Here is a 17,427-nt window from a genome sequence, read left to right as displayed (position 1 = left end):
ATGCAGAGGAATTATGATATTCCCCGTTTTTCTTTCTGTTCTTTCTGAATAATTTCTAACCTTCTATTGTCTTTATTGGCTCTTGCTGCTGCTGTACATGGAGCTGAAGATTTCAAGGTGTTATCCAGAACCATCCTCAACAGACATCTATCACAATGTAAATAATAACCATAGAAATGGAAAGCAGGACACACATCTCCACCTTCAAATGGGTCACTGGTTCCATACCAGCTTAAACCCTACCATATGCCCAGCATGCAATGGAGTGAAATCTGGACTGGAAGAGTCCAGTCCTGCAGACAGTGAGCTACAGGGCTTCCCAAATCTGTTCTAGCAACTCCATAAGCAATTGAGTTTTCAGGAAAGCTACAATGAATTATTTAGATTTATTTTATATTCCACTTTTTGCACTTTTTTCAGCACATTCAGGTACTTTAGGTATTTCCCTATACCCAGGGGACTTATAATCTAACGGGGTTATTTTCCAAGCCGCAATAGGCCCTTATCGCAGTGGTAAGATTTAAATTAGGGGGAGGGGAGGAGTCGGGGCAGAGTTAGGGAAGGAATTATGGTGATCGGCGGTGGCACCACTGCCGGCGACAATGTTTTGAACATTATCGCCAGCAGTAGTGTGGGGAATAGCACCACCTTTTACAGTGGCACTATGCCCACGATAGCCTGCAGCCAGCCGCACCGTGGCAGGCGAAACCACACCGCCATGGTGCGGCCGGCTGCAGGCTATCGCCCGACCACACCCTGCTTTGCCCCCTCGCCGCCCTGTAGCACAGGGTTAATCATTCCACACGGAATGATGAATCCTGTGTACCTGAGGCAATGGAGGGTAAAGTGACTTGCCCAATGTCACCAGGAGAGACAGTGGGACTCTTGAATCCTGGTTTCCTGGTTCGCAGCCCACTGCTCTACATACATTGGAGACCCAGTGTATGAAAATTGTTCTCATGTATATTCATTAAGGATACTCTAAAAACCCAATTGTCTGTGGAGATGACCAGGACAGGTTTGGGAAGCCCTGCTCTACAGAGAACAAAATACAATTCAGAACAAGGTGGACAGAAAATTGCTGAAGAAAGCTGGAAATAATTACATTGAAGCAGCAAAGCTAGCATGCAATTTCAGAAACAAAGTTCAATCTGTATAGAGGTAGCATCTGCACTTCCTTTGCATGTAACAACAAACTGTGCCCAACCCAAAGAACTGAAAAGACGACAGAGCCCACACAGGTGCAAAGAACAGAAAAATAAGCAGCGAGTACACACTGTACGGGGCCAATGTAATAAAATCCACCACTAAAATCAGAGTTATGGTTTCGCGCAGGATCTTGTTATCGAGCATAGTAGAGACCCAGTTAGTGAAAACATGTTAAACAGAAAAGCATGTTTTTTGGGGGTTTTTTTTCTCACCGGCTATTTGCATGCCAGTAAACTACAAATCTTCAGTAAAGATGAAAGCATCTCTGGTGGGATGGGAATTTAATGAAACGTTAGCAGCTGTATGGTTCTCTCCTCTGCTTAGGCATGGTACCTGGTCAGCCTACCCAAAACAAAAATAAACAAAAAACATTTGGGCCAGAGATGGGGGCTGAGCAGAGAACTTCTTCCCTCCCACTCACCCAAGCAATGGCTGGGACCAGGGCTCCTAAATCCCCTCTGAAACCCCCAACCCCTAAATTCCCTTTTGACTTCTCCCAACCACTGACAGTGCATCAAAGATCAGGAAGGCTGAGTGGCGAACCTCCTCCCTCTCCCCCACCCACTAGAGTTCTGAACTGGGAATGGTCCTTTCACGGTCAGGTGTCAGTGAAGGAACCAATCAGTGGCCAGCCAGTGTAGTGAATACATTAATATTAGCTTAGGTACAGCTGAGAGTTGCAGTGGGCTGTGGGGTGGGAGGAGATAAGCTCTTCACGTTCTCTGGCTGGGTTTTGGGAGTTTGAAGGGAACTCAGGTGTTCTGGTCCCAGGCCTGGTGCTAGCTTTTTTGCTGCCCTGGGCGAAAAATTACTGTGCTGCTCCCCCTCCCCCTCCGATTCATTCAGTGTCTGTCCCGCGCACATCAAATAAAGCCCAGTTTCGTCCTGCAATCTATATTTTAAAAAACTGACAAAACCCCACCCCAGAATCCATGGATAGGGAAGGGTATTAGGTACGCTAGGCAAACCTTACAGCCTTGCACAAATGCCAACCCCCCCCCCCCCCCCCCCCCACACACACTCTCATACCCTTACAGACATACACAATTAAATTATGCATTTATAACAAATTTTACATGAAAACGAAGTTGCAGAAGTGGACCCTTAATCCAAGGTGGAGTTGGCACAACCTGAAAGGAGGAGCCTTGCAGGACCCCACCATCATCAGGTGCAGTTGGCAGGACCAGAGGCCCAACTGGAGCTTCACCAATACTAGCCCTCGCTCCCCTTAGGTTGAGCCCTCAGGTGCTGGCGACGGCTGTGGAGGTGAAGATCTGAAGCTTGGTAGACGAAGCAGCCCAGCACAGCAGGAAGCGCAGTCGGGTCAGGCCGCAATCTGGACAGGCAACAGGCAGCAGAGTCTGGATGAGGCAGGGTCAGAGGCAGGCAGAGTTCAGTTGAAGACGAGGTACAGGCTGAGGTCAGTGGCGGCGGAGGTCAAGCAGCGTTGGGGTCCAGTCCAAAGTCAAAGCTAGAAGATCAATCCAAGGAAGATGATGAAGAGAAGGAAGACAATGGACCACAGGAACACGAGGAGATGCAGAAGACAGACGAGAGGAAGACTGACCACAGACAAGAAAATCCAGAGACAAACCAGACTGTCAGGAAACCAAGATTAGAAGACACAAACTCAGGAACACCATAACAGAGACAGGAAGCAGGATGCAGGTATCAAGAACGCAGGCAAAGCACTCTTCAGGAGGAGTCAGCCTATTGCCGAGGCACTGGAGGGGCATCTGGAGCAGCTTTATAAAGAAGCCAGACTGTGATGTCATCAGAGGGCGCTGTTTGGCTGTTCCCACCACTGGCCCTTTAAATGTGGGGGAATCGGTCACGCGCGTGCCTACTAGGGCTAGAGAGGAGACACTACGGAAAGCTTGCTAGACCCTGAGGTTCAGCGGTGTCTTGCCACAAGGAGAACGGCTAGCTGGAGAGGCACAGCGCGGCTTCCTGCTGCATTCTGAGGAGGATGCCCATCAGTGTCTCGCGGGAGTCCAGAGGCCGGCGCGGTGGATGACCACATCTTGCTGGGATGGTGCGGCATCAGGATGCCACGAGAACAGGCCTAGGCTAAAAGTAAGGGTGGTGGGCTGCGGGACGGGCCCATGGTCCACCAAATGCAACAAAAGAGCATTCAAAAGTACAGTCTTCTGAGGCAAAAATAACACAACTTGTATTTTATATTGGCATGCACTTCTCTGGTGATAACCAGAAAACTCTGAAAAAAGACACTTGGAACTCCTATGGAGTTCCAAGTGTCTTTTGTAATGCATGTTGGGTGTGAGCTTGGCCCTTAGTGTTGCACTGGAGGTGGACCCTTGGGCCAAGGTGGGGTTGACTCTACCCTTAGGAGGGATCCTACGGGTCTCCACCGTCGGCAGGTCGGCTTCACCAATACCAGCTCTCGTTCCCCGCGGGTTGAGCCTTTGGGTGCCGGGGCCGGCTGGACTTAGGTGGCCTCCGTCAGTAGTTGTCGATGGGTGGATTGAGGTCAGCCCAGAGGCAGAAACTAGTGTAGGTATCAGTCTGTACTGGACAAGGCGAAGTCCCGGAGACCCGAGCGCCAATAGGAACACAGTCTGGCAGAGGGCGCCCGAGCAAGAGCAGGCCGAAGCCTGAATGAACCACGTCCAGGACAAAGGCTGAAGAGGCATCTTTAAGCAAGCTAGGTTCAGGGCTGGCGGCAGGCTGGAAGCAGTGGCAAGCAAGGCTGAGGTCTGGATGAGGAGATAGTCAAAGGATGGTCAGACGAAGCAGAAGTCCAGGGCTGGAGAGAAGCAATGGCGTGGTCAGGCGATGCAGAGGTCTGGGGCTGGAGAGAGATAACGGAGTATTCAGGCAATGCAGAGGTCAAACCAGGTTAGCAATCCGAAGGAGAGACGAAGGAACAGGAACACAGGAACAAGGAAACAGGAACGGAGGCAATCAGGATCGGGAACCAGGAACTGAAGAGGCAATGAGTACTCGACTAGCGAGGGAACTGTTGGAAAGGCAATTTGAGAGAGTGGAGCCCGGGCTTATATACCGGAGCTCTGCCGACGTCATCATCGGGGGCAGCGGCCAGGTTTCCACCCTGGGCCCTATTTAAGGACTAGCTGTGCACACGCACGCGTCTAGGGAGAGGCACAGCGCTGGTCGGGACAGCGTCTCTCCTCGGGCCACGCGGAGAGGCCCGACGTGGAACATTAGGAGCTGCAGCAGAGCCAGAGACCCCAGGGGCGGCCCAAGGACGGAGCCGGCGGCCCACAGCCGCCAAAGAGAAAGGACTAGATCAGGGGCGGATTGTGGGAAAATAGTGGCCCAGGGGATTTTTCTCCATACTGGCCCATGGGTACCCAATTACATATACAATATAATTTACATATATAATTTACATATATATGTACACACCCCTATATTTCGGTATGGTCCTCCCATATCAACACAGTACTATTTGCCAACACTCAAAGAATAACAACCCCACCTATGAAAAAGAATACCACAAATATTACACCAGAATCTAAAATATCAAAACACCTCCTATCAGGAAAACAGAACAGGCCAAGCTACTACAGATCCCTACAGAGAAACCACATGCTAAAAGAATGCTTCATCTCAGTCTTTGCATGCACTGCCACTCAACGCCAACGCCGCCGCCGCCGCCGCTACCACCGGACGCCGCCGCCGCTGCTGCCACTCAACGCCGCCGCCTCCCGACGCCGCCGCTGCCACTGGACGCCGCTGCCACTGGACGCCGCCATTTTTTTCGGCTCAGACCGACGTGCTCGCCCGCACATGCGCGGTAGAGCTGGTCTCTACTGCGCATTTGCGGCACGACGGTCATCCTTCGTTTATTAGGTAGGATAGTGACATTTTTGTTTTTCCATTGTTGCACTGTATAGAGTCTGGCATGATATGTTTTACAGTTCAGTTTTTGTCTGCATATTTCTATTTATACTTTATGTGGCTTTATTCTGTATTTGATGAGGGTCTGTGTTCTGCATGCAAGACTGAGTTGAAGCATTCTTTTAGCATGTGGTTTCTCTGTAGGGATCTGTAGTAGCTTGGCCTGTTCTGTTTTCCTGATAGGTGTATTGATATTTTAGATTCTGGTGTAATATTTGTGGTATTCTTTTTCATAGGTGGGGTTGTTATTCTTTGAGTTTTGGCAAATAGTACTATGTTGATACGGGAGGACCATGCCGAAATATAGGGGTGTGTTCATATATATGTAAATTATATATGTAAATGTAATTGGGTACCCATGGGCCAGTATGGAGAAAAATCCCCCGGGCCACTATTTTCCCTCAATCCGCCCCTGTCTCCCCGCTTTCTTCTAACACTCCTTTTAAAACGTTTTTGCTACCCAATGTTTGTCCAATATCTTGTAAATTTCTTTTTGCCTACCCAGTTGTCTAATCAGTATATCGACTATATGCCATTGAATCTTGTAAATTGTTATACTGTTTCCTTATTAGTTTTTTGGTTCCTTTTCACATAGTTTTTGTTCCATGTAAAGGCAAAGCCTAAAAGTTCCAAGTTATTTGTAAACCGATACGATGTGCAAATGGATGTCGGTATATAAAAATTCTAAATAAATAAATAAAATAAATAAATAATCGGTTGGTCACAGGCTTTTTTTTTCCCACCTTCTCTTTCTTATTTTTTTGCCAATTCCTTTTATATTGTCTTTTTTTCTATTCCTTTTCTCTCCATCTTCTTCCCTCAAACACACACTCAGGTTCTCATTCTCACATGCTTTCTCTCTCTCTCTCTCTCACACACACACACACACACACACACAGCCTCTCACTGTCACATGCAGTGTCTCATACAATCATTCAAACACACAGGCTCTCACTGTCACGTGCTGTCTCTCATACAATCATTCATACACACAGGCTCTCATTCTCACATGCTGTCTCTCATACAATCATTCATACACACAGGCTCTCACTGTCACATGCTCTCTCTCATACAATCATTCATACACACAGGCTCTCACTCTCACATGCTGTCTCTCTCACACACACAGAGGCTCTCACATGCTGTCTCTGCAAACATTCAGATCCTCATTCCCACACACAGTCTATCAACTCATCTCATACACGCACACACACACACTCTACAGACCCTCAGCCTCTCTCTCACCTCTGGGCCTCCTCTTCAAGGGTCACCGCAGGATGGGCTCTGCAGCGGCCCTGATCTTCTCGGGCCGCGGCGGCCCTGCTACCGGGCCTCTTCCTCTTCTCGGGCCGCTGCTCCTCTTCTGCACGCACTGATGCTCCTCCTCCTTCCTGCCCACGCGGCTCCGGCAATGTTTACTTCCGGGGCCGCACAGGCAGGAAGGAGGAGGAGCATTGGCGCATTTAAACGCGATCTTTTTCTTCGGGCCGTGGTGACGTGAGCCTCACCACGGCCCTGCCCATCTGTCTGTCACTGCTCAGCGGCCGCATGAGCCTCCTTGCGCCCGGGGGCATTCGCTCCCCTCGGGATACCACTGCTTGCTGCGCCCCCTAATACTTTGGCTCTTGAACCAGCTGCAAGTAATGAGACTGGCAGCCAGGGTCAGGCACACACAAGCTCAATCACAAACATTTTTAGATTGCAGAAACTTTATTGGCACATACACACTGACACACACAAAGACACATACAGCACAGTGCTCCCTTCTACTCCTGACAGTGGCTCCAGCACAGTGCTCCCTCCTGCTGCTGGCAGTGGCTCCAGCACATTGTTCCCTCCTACCGGTGGCAGTGGCTCCAGCACAGTGTTCCTTCTTACTGGTGACAGTGGCTCCAGCACAGTGCTCCCTCCTTCTGGTGGCAGTGGTTCCAGCACAGTGTTCCCGCCATTTGGGCCTTTAAAGGGAGGCCCGGCGGCGCGCTTGCACGCCTGGGAAGGCCCGGAGTTGGCGTGTAGGTCGGCGGCATCCCAGCCGCCAGGTGGAGTCTTGGGAGCCAGGAGGTATGCGGCGGAAGCGGCTAGCCACAGCTGTGAGTTCACCAGGAGTGGAGAGCTGGGCATGACATGACGTGAGTTGGGTCAGCCGCAACCGCCCATGGCCGACAGTCATTACAGGTGGGAGTCTATTTGTAGTGCATTATATCATGGTATTTGTCTCAAGGTAAGGTGGGGTGGCCACCGAAGGAGTATTTTGGGGGGGACACTTTTTGTCACTCCCAAAAAGTTGCCGCCTGAGGCAGCCGCCTCACCCTGCCGCCTCCCCCTGCCTCATTACAGAACTGCACCTGGGTGCTTTGGCCACTAGGCTAAAGTTTCAGCACAAGGAATGCTAAAGTGCTGAAAGGAATGTATCTGATGACAAGGCCACTATCTACACCCCCAAGGAATATGACTGGGTCCTTGGCCTTGAGAAGGGGTAGCTGGGAACCAGGAAGCATTTCCTGATAATTTGAAAGCTACCTGGCCCTTATGGTTGGAACCCAGACCAAAGGAGCACAAAGGAGCTTATTCTGAAACCAGAACAACACATCTATCTACCAGTATTTTTATTTGGACTGAACCTGGAACTTATCCGGCCTCTATACCCAGGAAAAGGCCTTCAGGCCGAGAACCTGACACATACATTCTCCCATCTTAATTTTTAGACTTCTGGTATTTGCATAGACATTTAAATGTATTTTTTTATAATTATTTTTCACAACCCACTTATTAACTGTTGATTCATGCAATTTTAAATTAGCTTTTTGTACATCCTCATTGTCAAGACAGCATAATTCCCCTTGTTTAATGATATTCTTTGTGGATACCCTGTTCTGAACATGCTCTCCTGCAGAAAAAGGGAGAGAAGAAGAAGCAAGAGTGTATGGGGAGCGAGAGTGGGAGACTGTGTGCCACACACACACTGAACCTTGCCATTCACCTACTCCTCCAAGGGGCAAATGCTGGGGAAGGGGGGAGGCAGGTGGTAGGGCTCCCAGAAGCATGGCAGATAGGGCATCAGTAATAATATTTCTAGGAAGTTGCCACACACCTGAGAACCCTATGATATGTATCCCTCTTCCCCAGCATTTGCCCCTTGGAAAAAAAGGTGAATAGCAGGGTGGTGTGTGCGCGCGTGTGTGCGTGCATGTGTGGCACATTCTCTCCCATTCTTGCCCCCTCTCTTGCTTCTTCTACTTCTCTTCACTCTTTATTTATTTATTTCACAATCTTATATTGCACACTCTTCCAGAAACAAGCTGTCCAGGGCAGATTACATAATTACATGCCTAATTAATATCAAACAAACATTCATAATTAAAATTAAAATCAATAAAAACAGAATAAAAATGAAATTAAACATTATTAGTACCAAATACTCTCTGAATAACATAGCCTTTACTTGTTATCTAAACTTCTTATACTGCCTTAGTACTTTATTTCTCTCACTCCTTTCCCACACCCCCTTCTCCTTTTTCCTTTCACCTTTCACTCCACTTTCCTTTCACTGCACATTCCTCCCCTCACCTCCCTTCTTCTTTTGCTGGCAGAACAACGCCTGCTGGCACTGCAGCTATTTCTAGCGTTGTCATGTGGGTCCTCTTCATCTTCTGGGCAGGATTAGGAACCTTGCTAGCAGTGCAGCCACTTCCTGGACTGCCAGGGTGGGGGTGGGGGTCCTTCTCCTCTGCCACTGGGGGATGGGAACCCTGCTGGCACTGCAGTTACTATGCCACCAGCTGCATTGTACATGGGCCAAAAAGAAAGTAAATCTTGCTCTGGACTGATCTGGCTGTAGTTAGTTAGTTTGGCGGGCCTTACAAACATACTCTGTGGCGAGATTCAGCCCATGGAATACAATTTCGGGACACCAGCTTCAGACAAAGCTATTCTGAACACAATGGCCTGGGATCTGTAGAAACTCATATATATATATATATATATATATATATATATATATATATATATATATATATATATATATATATATATATGAAAGAAGGAGCACTGATGCACTCTGTATGTTATTTTATAAAAACAAATCTTTAACATATAATTCAAAAAAGGTTAAAATGAATGAGCATCTATACAATAAAATCCCTAAAATGGCACAAGTACATACATACATGTGTAATCATATAGAACAGACATAAACACTAATTGCCGCCTATACAAATCTGTTTAATGAATTACATCATAGTGTTGTGTTATGAATCAAAGAAGTGTTTTCATGGTCAAGAACAATGGTTCTACACCTGTACTTTGTCTTACATAATGAAGTCAGTCCTAAGCATGATAAGCTCATGAATACATTAAGGGGTAGATATTTACGTGCGTAGGTGGGGTTACGTGCACTGGGCCTATTTTACAAAGGTCCGGGGACGTGTGTAAAGCCCCGGGACGCATCTAAGTCCCGGGACTTTGGGAAAGGGGCGGGGCGGAGCCAGAGGCCTCCGGCACAGCAGCCATTTGCTGCTGTGTCGGAGGATCGCGTGCTGGCCAGATATAAAATCGGGTGGCCATGTGCACGCGCTGGGTAGCGCGCGCACATGGACACCCACGTGCAACTTTATAAAATCTACCCCTAAATGTGTTCATAAACATATTCAGAATTGAAAATCACAATGAATTTTTACGTCACAAAGTAGCTGTAGATTAAGAAATCACGACAAATTTTATGTCACAATGTGGCTGTGGATATCCCACAACCTCCGATGGGCTCCGGGTCAATTTCCTAGCTGACCATGTATTGTAGAATCAATAATAAATTAACAAGTTATTCCTTTAAACTTTAGAAGTTGATGGTATTGAGAATCCATCCAAAGAAAATGTATAACCGCCACAATCTCACTAGTGTGCATCAAAGATATAACCACGTCTTATATATCCTGGCTAAGAAATGAAATACATTGAAAACTGAAACGGTGTAATGTATATCCTGGGAATGATGTCAGATCCCCGACAAGGCCTTGGTTTTGCCCATGTTGGCTTCTTCAGAGGGAACCCCTGACATAAAGAACACTGAAAAATCTACCTGTCAGAGGGTCAGAAAAAATATGATTGAAAATATATTAATGAATATACAAGAATGATGAAATTCAAAGGTGTCAAGAAAACAACTCAAAGCATTACTATTATCTTCAGAAAAGAAATAGCCACCACAATAGACAAGAGAAGCCTAGTCATAGATGAATATAAATGTCGATTTAAAAAAACAAAAAACAGGAAGTAGAGGCTAAAAATGTAAAAATATATTAAGTCAAATATTCTTCCCATGTTAATTTTAACAACCTCAAAAATGTAAAAAATTAAAAGTTAAAATTTAAAAAATGGCATAAAAAATGACTTAAAAGAATACAATTTGAAAAAATATACTACCAACTACAGCCACAGTACTCACAGCTGGGAGTACTTATAAAGTCATGGCAACAAGAAATTAAAGTGGAAGAGAATTAGAGAGAAAAACAAGAAATCTTGAATACTGTGTGCAATTTTGGTCGCTCTGGAACAGGCTCGGCGGCGGACGTAAGTCCCAGGGCTTTCCTGGGGAGCATGTCGGGGGCGTGTTGGGGGGTGTATTGTGGCGGCGCGTCATCCGGGGCAGGGCCGCGAGCGTGGTTCCAGCCTGGGGGCATGGCCAAGGCCTCCGAAACTGCTCTTGGGCCGGGAAATCGCGCAGCCGGTGCGTGTGAGTTACACCTGCCTCTGGCAGGTATAACTTTTAAAACAAAGGTGGGGGGGTTTAGATAGGGCTGGGGGGTGGGTTAGGGAGGGGAAGGTGCGGGGGGGGGGGTGGAAGGAAAGTTCCCTCCGAGGCCGCTCCGATTTTGGAGCGGCTCGGAGGGAACGGAGGCAGGCTGCATAGCTCGGTGTGCGCAGGCTGCCGATTTTGCACAGCCTTGCATGCGCCAACCCCAGATTTTAAAGGATACGCGCGGCTACACGCATATCTATTAAAATCCGGCGTACTCTTGTTTGCGCCTGGTGCACGAACAAAAGTACGTGCGGGCATACGTTTATAAAATCTACCCCTATATGTGAACCGATGTGATGACTATTGTTGAATGTCGGTATACAAAAACAAACAAATAAATAAATGAATTATTGCAAGTAAATTGCCCTCTGATTGTTGTAGTGGGACCATTCGCTGGTAAGGAGAAACCAGAAGATTGCGAAAATTGCGACGTCTAGTACAAGCAAAAATGGGTCTCTTTTGAAAGCATTTGTGCAATGTTAAGATGTGCCAATTTTTGAGTATGTTTTGCGCCATGTGCGATCTTGATGAATAAGGGACAATGCAGACTAACTGGTCCGTCGTAGGACAATGGCGAGTCTGTAACATGAAGTCCTGAATTGTGTACAGACTGTTTATAAGCCTGTTTTATTGCCTGCAGTATTTATATATGTATTTGTGCAGTGCTACACATGTCAAGTAGTGTTTCAAAGGGTGAATTTTCAAATAGTTACCCTGGGGTTGCGAGAGTAAAAATAACATATACACATGTAAATAGCATCTCACACATATATGCTATTTTATAAACCTTGAGACTGCAGTTTTTGGGTTGGAGGTTTAGGTGAACTAGTGGGGGTTCAGGATGACATGCTAGACAGTCTAGCTGAACTGGTGAAGATCTGAGTGAACAGGTGGAGGCATTAGCAAACTGGTAATTCTAAGTACACATGCAAGTAAGTATTTTCAGAACCATGTAGGAGTATGGGGTGGGCAAATTACAGCCAGCTGGCCAAACCTGACCAATGTCAGGCTTTTTCTGGCCCTCTGTCAAATCCATTTGCCCCATTATCTCCGGCCCACCAGCACCTTGAAATATTTCATCAACAATGGCATGACATCATGGGCCTTCGTTGATGATGTTGAGCTCGGGGTCAGTGGCTGGCAACAATGTCCACCTCTCAGCATAGCTAGCGTAGGGAGAGCTGAGGAGCCCTGCCAAAATTGACAGCATGACCGGTGGGGCTTTGAAGAGGAGAATTATCACAGTCCAGCAGGAATCAAGGAAGAGAGAGAGCATCGTGGCTCCAATGGAATCAGGGAAGAGGAGGACCATTGGGGCCCCACCTGAATCAGGGAAGAGGAGGAGTATTGTGGCCACACTGGAATTGGCAGCTTGGCTTAGTGGGGGCATTAGGTTAGGAGCAGCATGACATGGCTCTCTCTCATCAAGGACAGTTAGGTCCCCCTGTGGCTCAAAATCATCCTGTTAACCACAGGGGCTAAAAACGGAGACCTCTGCTGCAGCTGGACGGGGAGTTTCAGTAATTTGTAGACACAGACTCTCTCTCCAGAACCCTGCAGCTATGTTCAACAAGTTGGCTCAGTCTGATGGAATGTATCAGGCCCACAGTTAGTCAAAATGATGCTCTTTCAAAACCATTTCCAGTTGAGTGACAAGGCAGATCTCATTGGAGGCAGGCTCAGAGGACTGGAGGACAGTTACCAGATCCAATTGGGCAGTGTTGTCAATGTTTAAGTCATTAAACAAACTATTTCAGTCAAATTATTCTATTTACTGGACTTCTATGCAGCGGCAAATCAGCTGCTGAAAATTATAATGGCATACTCTATTCAATCAAAAGTGCTTGTGTCCCTTCCTGATGATTCATCAGTCATGAGTTTTGATCATTTAAACAGTTAAAAATTTAGGTTTACAGAAAACATATTTATCAACATCATCTATCAAGTAATTTATGGATGATGTAAAGAATAGGAACCTGGCATGAGTTTTGAGAAGAGAATGACAATTGGTGGCAGTGTTCTGAAGCTTACTGAGAATTTAACATTTGTAGAAATAGGTCTGGGAACATTCCGGTCACAGTGATTGAAAAGTGCCAGGAGAGTCATCGTATAAGCATTAAAGGATTGATAAGTTTGAAGATGGCATACCTCAGATCTACAGTCATTTTTCTTATACCAAGAGAGAGAAAATACAAGCAACAATTAATCTTATCTCATGTTAAATAAAGACCAGTTTAATGTAAAAACAACTTTAAACATCTGGAGCATATTTTTTTTTATTTTACACCTTTTTTATTCAAAAGGTGTGATTGTAAAAAAGTTGCTGTTGCCAAGTCTGGGTCTCCATCAGAATAATTATGGCAATAGCTCTGGGGGCAATAATGTTAATGACACACACTAATAAATACAAGAGGAAGAAACTGTCAACCTACCTATTCTTAGATTCTCCCCCATTAATGGGCCAATGTGCTTAGCAGGCTTATTGAAGAACAAGTTAATTTGCGGAATGCTATAGATACACATATAACTTTAACACATCCACTTCAAAATACACATTTCTCTCTGAATCACATGTCTACACTCACTTCCACAGACCTACACCTAGAGGAAATGTCACCAAGCAGGATATTCATTCAAGAAAGGAAACTATACTGACAAAATATTTTTTTAGAACATTTATTTCTTCGTTTGATTTTTTTCCTCTTGTAGTGGAGAAATTCCAGTCAAGGAGCTGAGGGTTCTCTCTCTCCTTTTGTTACTGTATATGTGTGTTTCCTTCCTTTCCTCTGGTTTTGTTCTCTGTTCACTTGATCCTCCCACTGGAGAGCTAGCATAGTTGAAAGGGAGAAAATGGAAAATGTATTTATCATAAGTATTAATTGCTTTTATTGGCTACTTATAAAAGCATTACAAAACCAATGTTTATATGGCGGCGGTATAAATGGGAAACACAGCAAAACAAATAACTCTCTCTGTAGCCCCTGAAGCAGATGATCCTTTGTCAAAACACTGGCAGTGTCGGGTGGGCAAAGTGAGAGAAGCAGGGAATTTAAATATGAGAAGGACATACGTAAACATCTCCTCCATTAAAAGATAAGGGCAATCCCAGCAATGCCATTGACAACAGCAGAGAGAGTAAATTGAATTTGAAAGTAAAATAGATGACTAGAGAGCCAAATGGCTCTGTAAAGATTTTAAATTGTAAATACAAAAAAATAGTAAATGAAAGTAATTATATTAAATTGGTATATATTTCAGCAAGCAGTTACAGCCAAAGGCTTGGCAAGTGCCGATATCTATGTTACCGGACATCAGGGGTGGCCATATAGGCAATGCAGAGGCCTAGGCTTGGAAATAGTCAATGTCGTGGTCAGGCAAAGCAGAGTTTCGGGCTTGGAGAGAGTCAACGGTGTGGTCAGGCAATGCAGAGGTCTGGGCTTGGAGAGAGACAACGGCGTGGTCAGGCAATGCAGAGATCCGGGCTTGGAGAGAGTCAACGGCGTGGTCAGGCAAAGCAGAGGTCCGGGCTTGGAGAGAGTCAATGCATGGTCAGGCAAAGCAAAGCCAAAGTCCGTTAGGCAATACAAGGAAGGGTGAAGAGCAGAAACGTAGGAGCAAGGAGTCAGGAACCAGGATCAGAGAGGAACAGGAACACGGGAGTGAGACGAATCTCTCAGGAGGCAACGAGTACTCGACCAGCGAGAAGACCTGTTGCAAAGGCAAAGCTAGGGAGCGGAGCCCGGGCTTAAGTACCGGTGGTCCGCTGACGCCATCATCCAGGGCCGCGGCTCAGGTCCCGCCGTGGGCCCTACTTAAAGCATTAGTGATGCGCGCGCGTGCATGCCTAGGGAGGGGTGCAGCACCAAGTAGCAGCGTCCCTCCGCGGGCCACGCGGAGAGGCCCAGCATAGAGCTGTGGAAGTGGTGGCTGGACTGGGAACACCAGGGTCTGTAGCTGAGCCGGAGGCACCACGGGTGGCCCGAGGATGGAGCTGGCGGCCCACTGCTGCCAGGGACAAGGAACCAGGTACTGGAGTTACTGCAGAGAGGTGAGGGGACTGTGCCGTGGATCTGCCGCGGACGGCACACATAACACAGCAGTGAGGCCACACTGCTGAATATACCAAGATATCTAAAAGTTAGCCGGATAAGTTTATCTGGCTAACTTTCTCACCTGGATAGTACCTGAATATCTACCTCAATATGCAGTATAATTATGTAGCAGAGGTAGCTCTCGTGTAGTGCTCCCTCTAGTGGTGGCAGCGGCTAAAGCACAACATCCTCCTATCTCCTCCTGCCCTGCATCCTCCTATCTCTCTCCTCCTGCCCTGCATCCCCCAGTCTTCCTCCTCCTGCCCTGCATCCCCCTATCTCTCTCCTCCTGCACTGCATCCCCATCTCCCTCCTCCTGTCCTGCATCCCCTAACTTAGCCAGATAAAGCTGAATATCAGCATTTATTCGTCTAAGTTGAATGTATATGTAGCCATGCCATGGAACACCCCCATCCCACCCACCGTTTAACCAGATAACTAGCTAGCCAGATAAATAGTTATCCGGCTAAGTGGTGACCACTGAACATTCAAACAGCGCCACTTAGCCAGATAAATCCAAACTTATCTGGCTAAGTGGTGCTGAATATCAGAGTCACATTGACCATGACAAATTTAAAACAGCCCTGTTATCCAGAATTTCAAATTCTCAGTCAAATGATATTGAACAAGCAGTAAAGAATTAGCATGATACCTTAACGGTCATCATAGATGAGGTGGTGCCCTCCAAGGTAATATGTGTCAATCGTAGACATAATGCACCTTGGTATACCCCAGTTCTAAAAATAATGAAATAAAAACTAAGATCTTTATATTGGCATTGGCATAGAAATCCGATATTGCAAAGGAAAACAGCATATTTAAGATACCTGAGTAATTATAAGACTCAGATAAATGTCAACAAAAAGGGATTTAAATGCTGTAAAATCCCTAACTACTGCACAGAATACTACTAACCTAATGGCTACCCCTGATTATTTAATTCAATTGGCTGCATGTTTTTGCTGACAAGATAAGAAATATTAATAATATTTTTTCACACCTCCCTGTTCCTGTCTGTTCCATTGAGCCTGGTTCACTCCAGGATTCCTTTACCACTGTGTTTGCTGATACTATGAATTTAATTTTGTCTAAATAAACACTGCTTCCAGTCCCCTGAATCCCTGTCCTACTGCCATGCTGAAACTAGCTAAGAATGAGATCTCCCAATATATTGCAGAACTTGTCAATTTATCTCTAACATCTGGTGCATTACCCATCCCATAAAGCCTGCTTGAGATAGATCGATATAGAAAAAGGTCAGCTACTGATCTATCACATTTTTTGAACTATCGACTGATTTTGTCACTCCCATCCCTAATGAAAATCTTGGAATCCTACATCAGCTTTCACATTTTGTTGAAGATAATGGTATCATTGACCAACATCAACATGGCTTTAGGAGAGGCTTCAGCACTGAAACTTTTCTACTATCATCTTCAGATACTATAATTCAGGGTATTGACACAAATATTGATTACATTATGGTCTTACTAGACATATCCACAGCATTTGACAATTTGGATCACACAGTTCTCATGAGATTACAATCAGCTGAAATTTCTGGCACAGTTCTAAAATGATTTATATCATATCTAACTGAAGAACTCAACAAGTCAGGATAGACTTGGTCTATTCTAATTGGTTTGCAATGTCCTCTGGTTTTCCACAATGTTCTGGGTAAATTATTAGTCACCTTATTCAACAGTGTTATTTTATAACCTTATTCAAGCTCGTGTTACCCGCATTTGCATTCAGTTCATGTTACATTTAGTTCATTTACATTCAGTTCATTTTATTCGCATATATGAAGAGTTATATGTAAAGCATTTTAAGCTAAGTTCTTGATTCAATGTAAACTGATGTGATACTCACAGTGTATGTCGGTATATAAAGTCGCTAAATAAATAAATATTCCCGTCCCCATTATGTAAGGTCATTGCATGTCTTGGCATGAAGTACAAAATCTGCGCAGATGACATAATTTTATTTGTTCCTTACAGCTCATCCTGGGCTGATACTTTAGGACTGGTCTCACTATGTTTAAACTCATAACACATTACAACTGAATATCCCAAAAACTGAAATTGTACTGCTTTCTGGGATTAAATGTCTATTTTATGAGGTCCCTACCCCATTCACCTTTCAAGGACACAGCACTTCGATTGTCTAGAAAGCAAGGAATCTGGGTGTTACGCTGGATTCTAATCTCTCTATGCATTGTCATATTTCTATGATTGTAAAATCATCATTTTATAAACTCAGATTACTAAAAAGATTAAAACCATTGTTGGAGCCTCAAGATTTTTGTTTAGTTTTACAATCTTTGATTTTGAATGATTTAGATTATTGCAAGTCATTATACCTTTGTCTTCCAGCAAATTCAATCCATCTTTTGCAAGTTGTGCAAGGATTCTTACTGTTGTGAGACTTAGGGATCATATCATGCAT

Source organism: Rhinatrema bivittatum, chromosome 3, assembly GCF_901001135.1.
Source record: "Rhinatrema bivittatum chromosome 3, aRhiBiv1.1, whole genome shotgun sequence".
Classification (NCBI taxonomy): Eukaryota; Metazoa; Chordata; class Amphibia; order Gymnophiona; family Rhinatrematidae; genus Rhinatrema; species Rhinatrema bivittatum.
The sequence above is the reverse complement of the archived record's forward strand: the minus strand, read 5'-3'. Positions refer to the sequence as shown.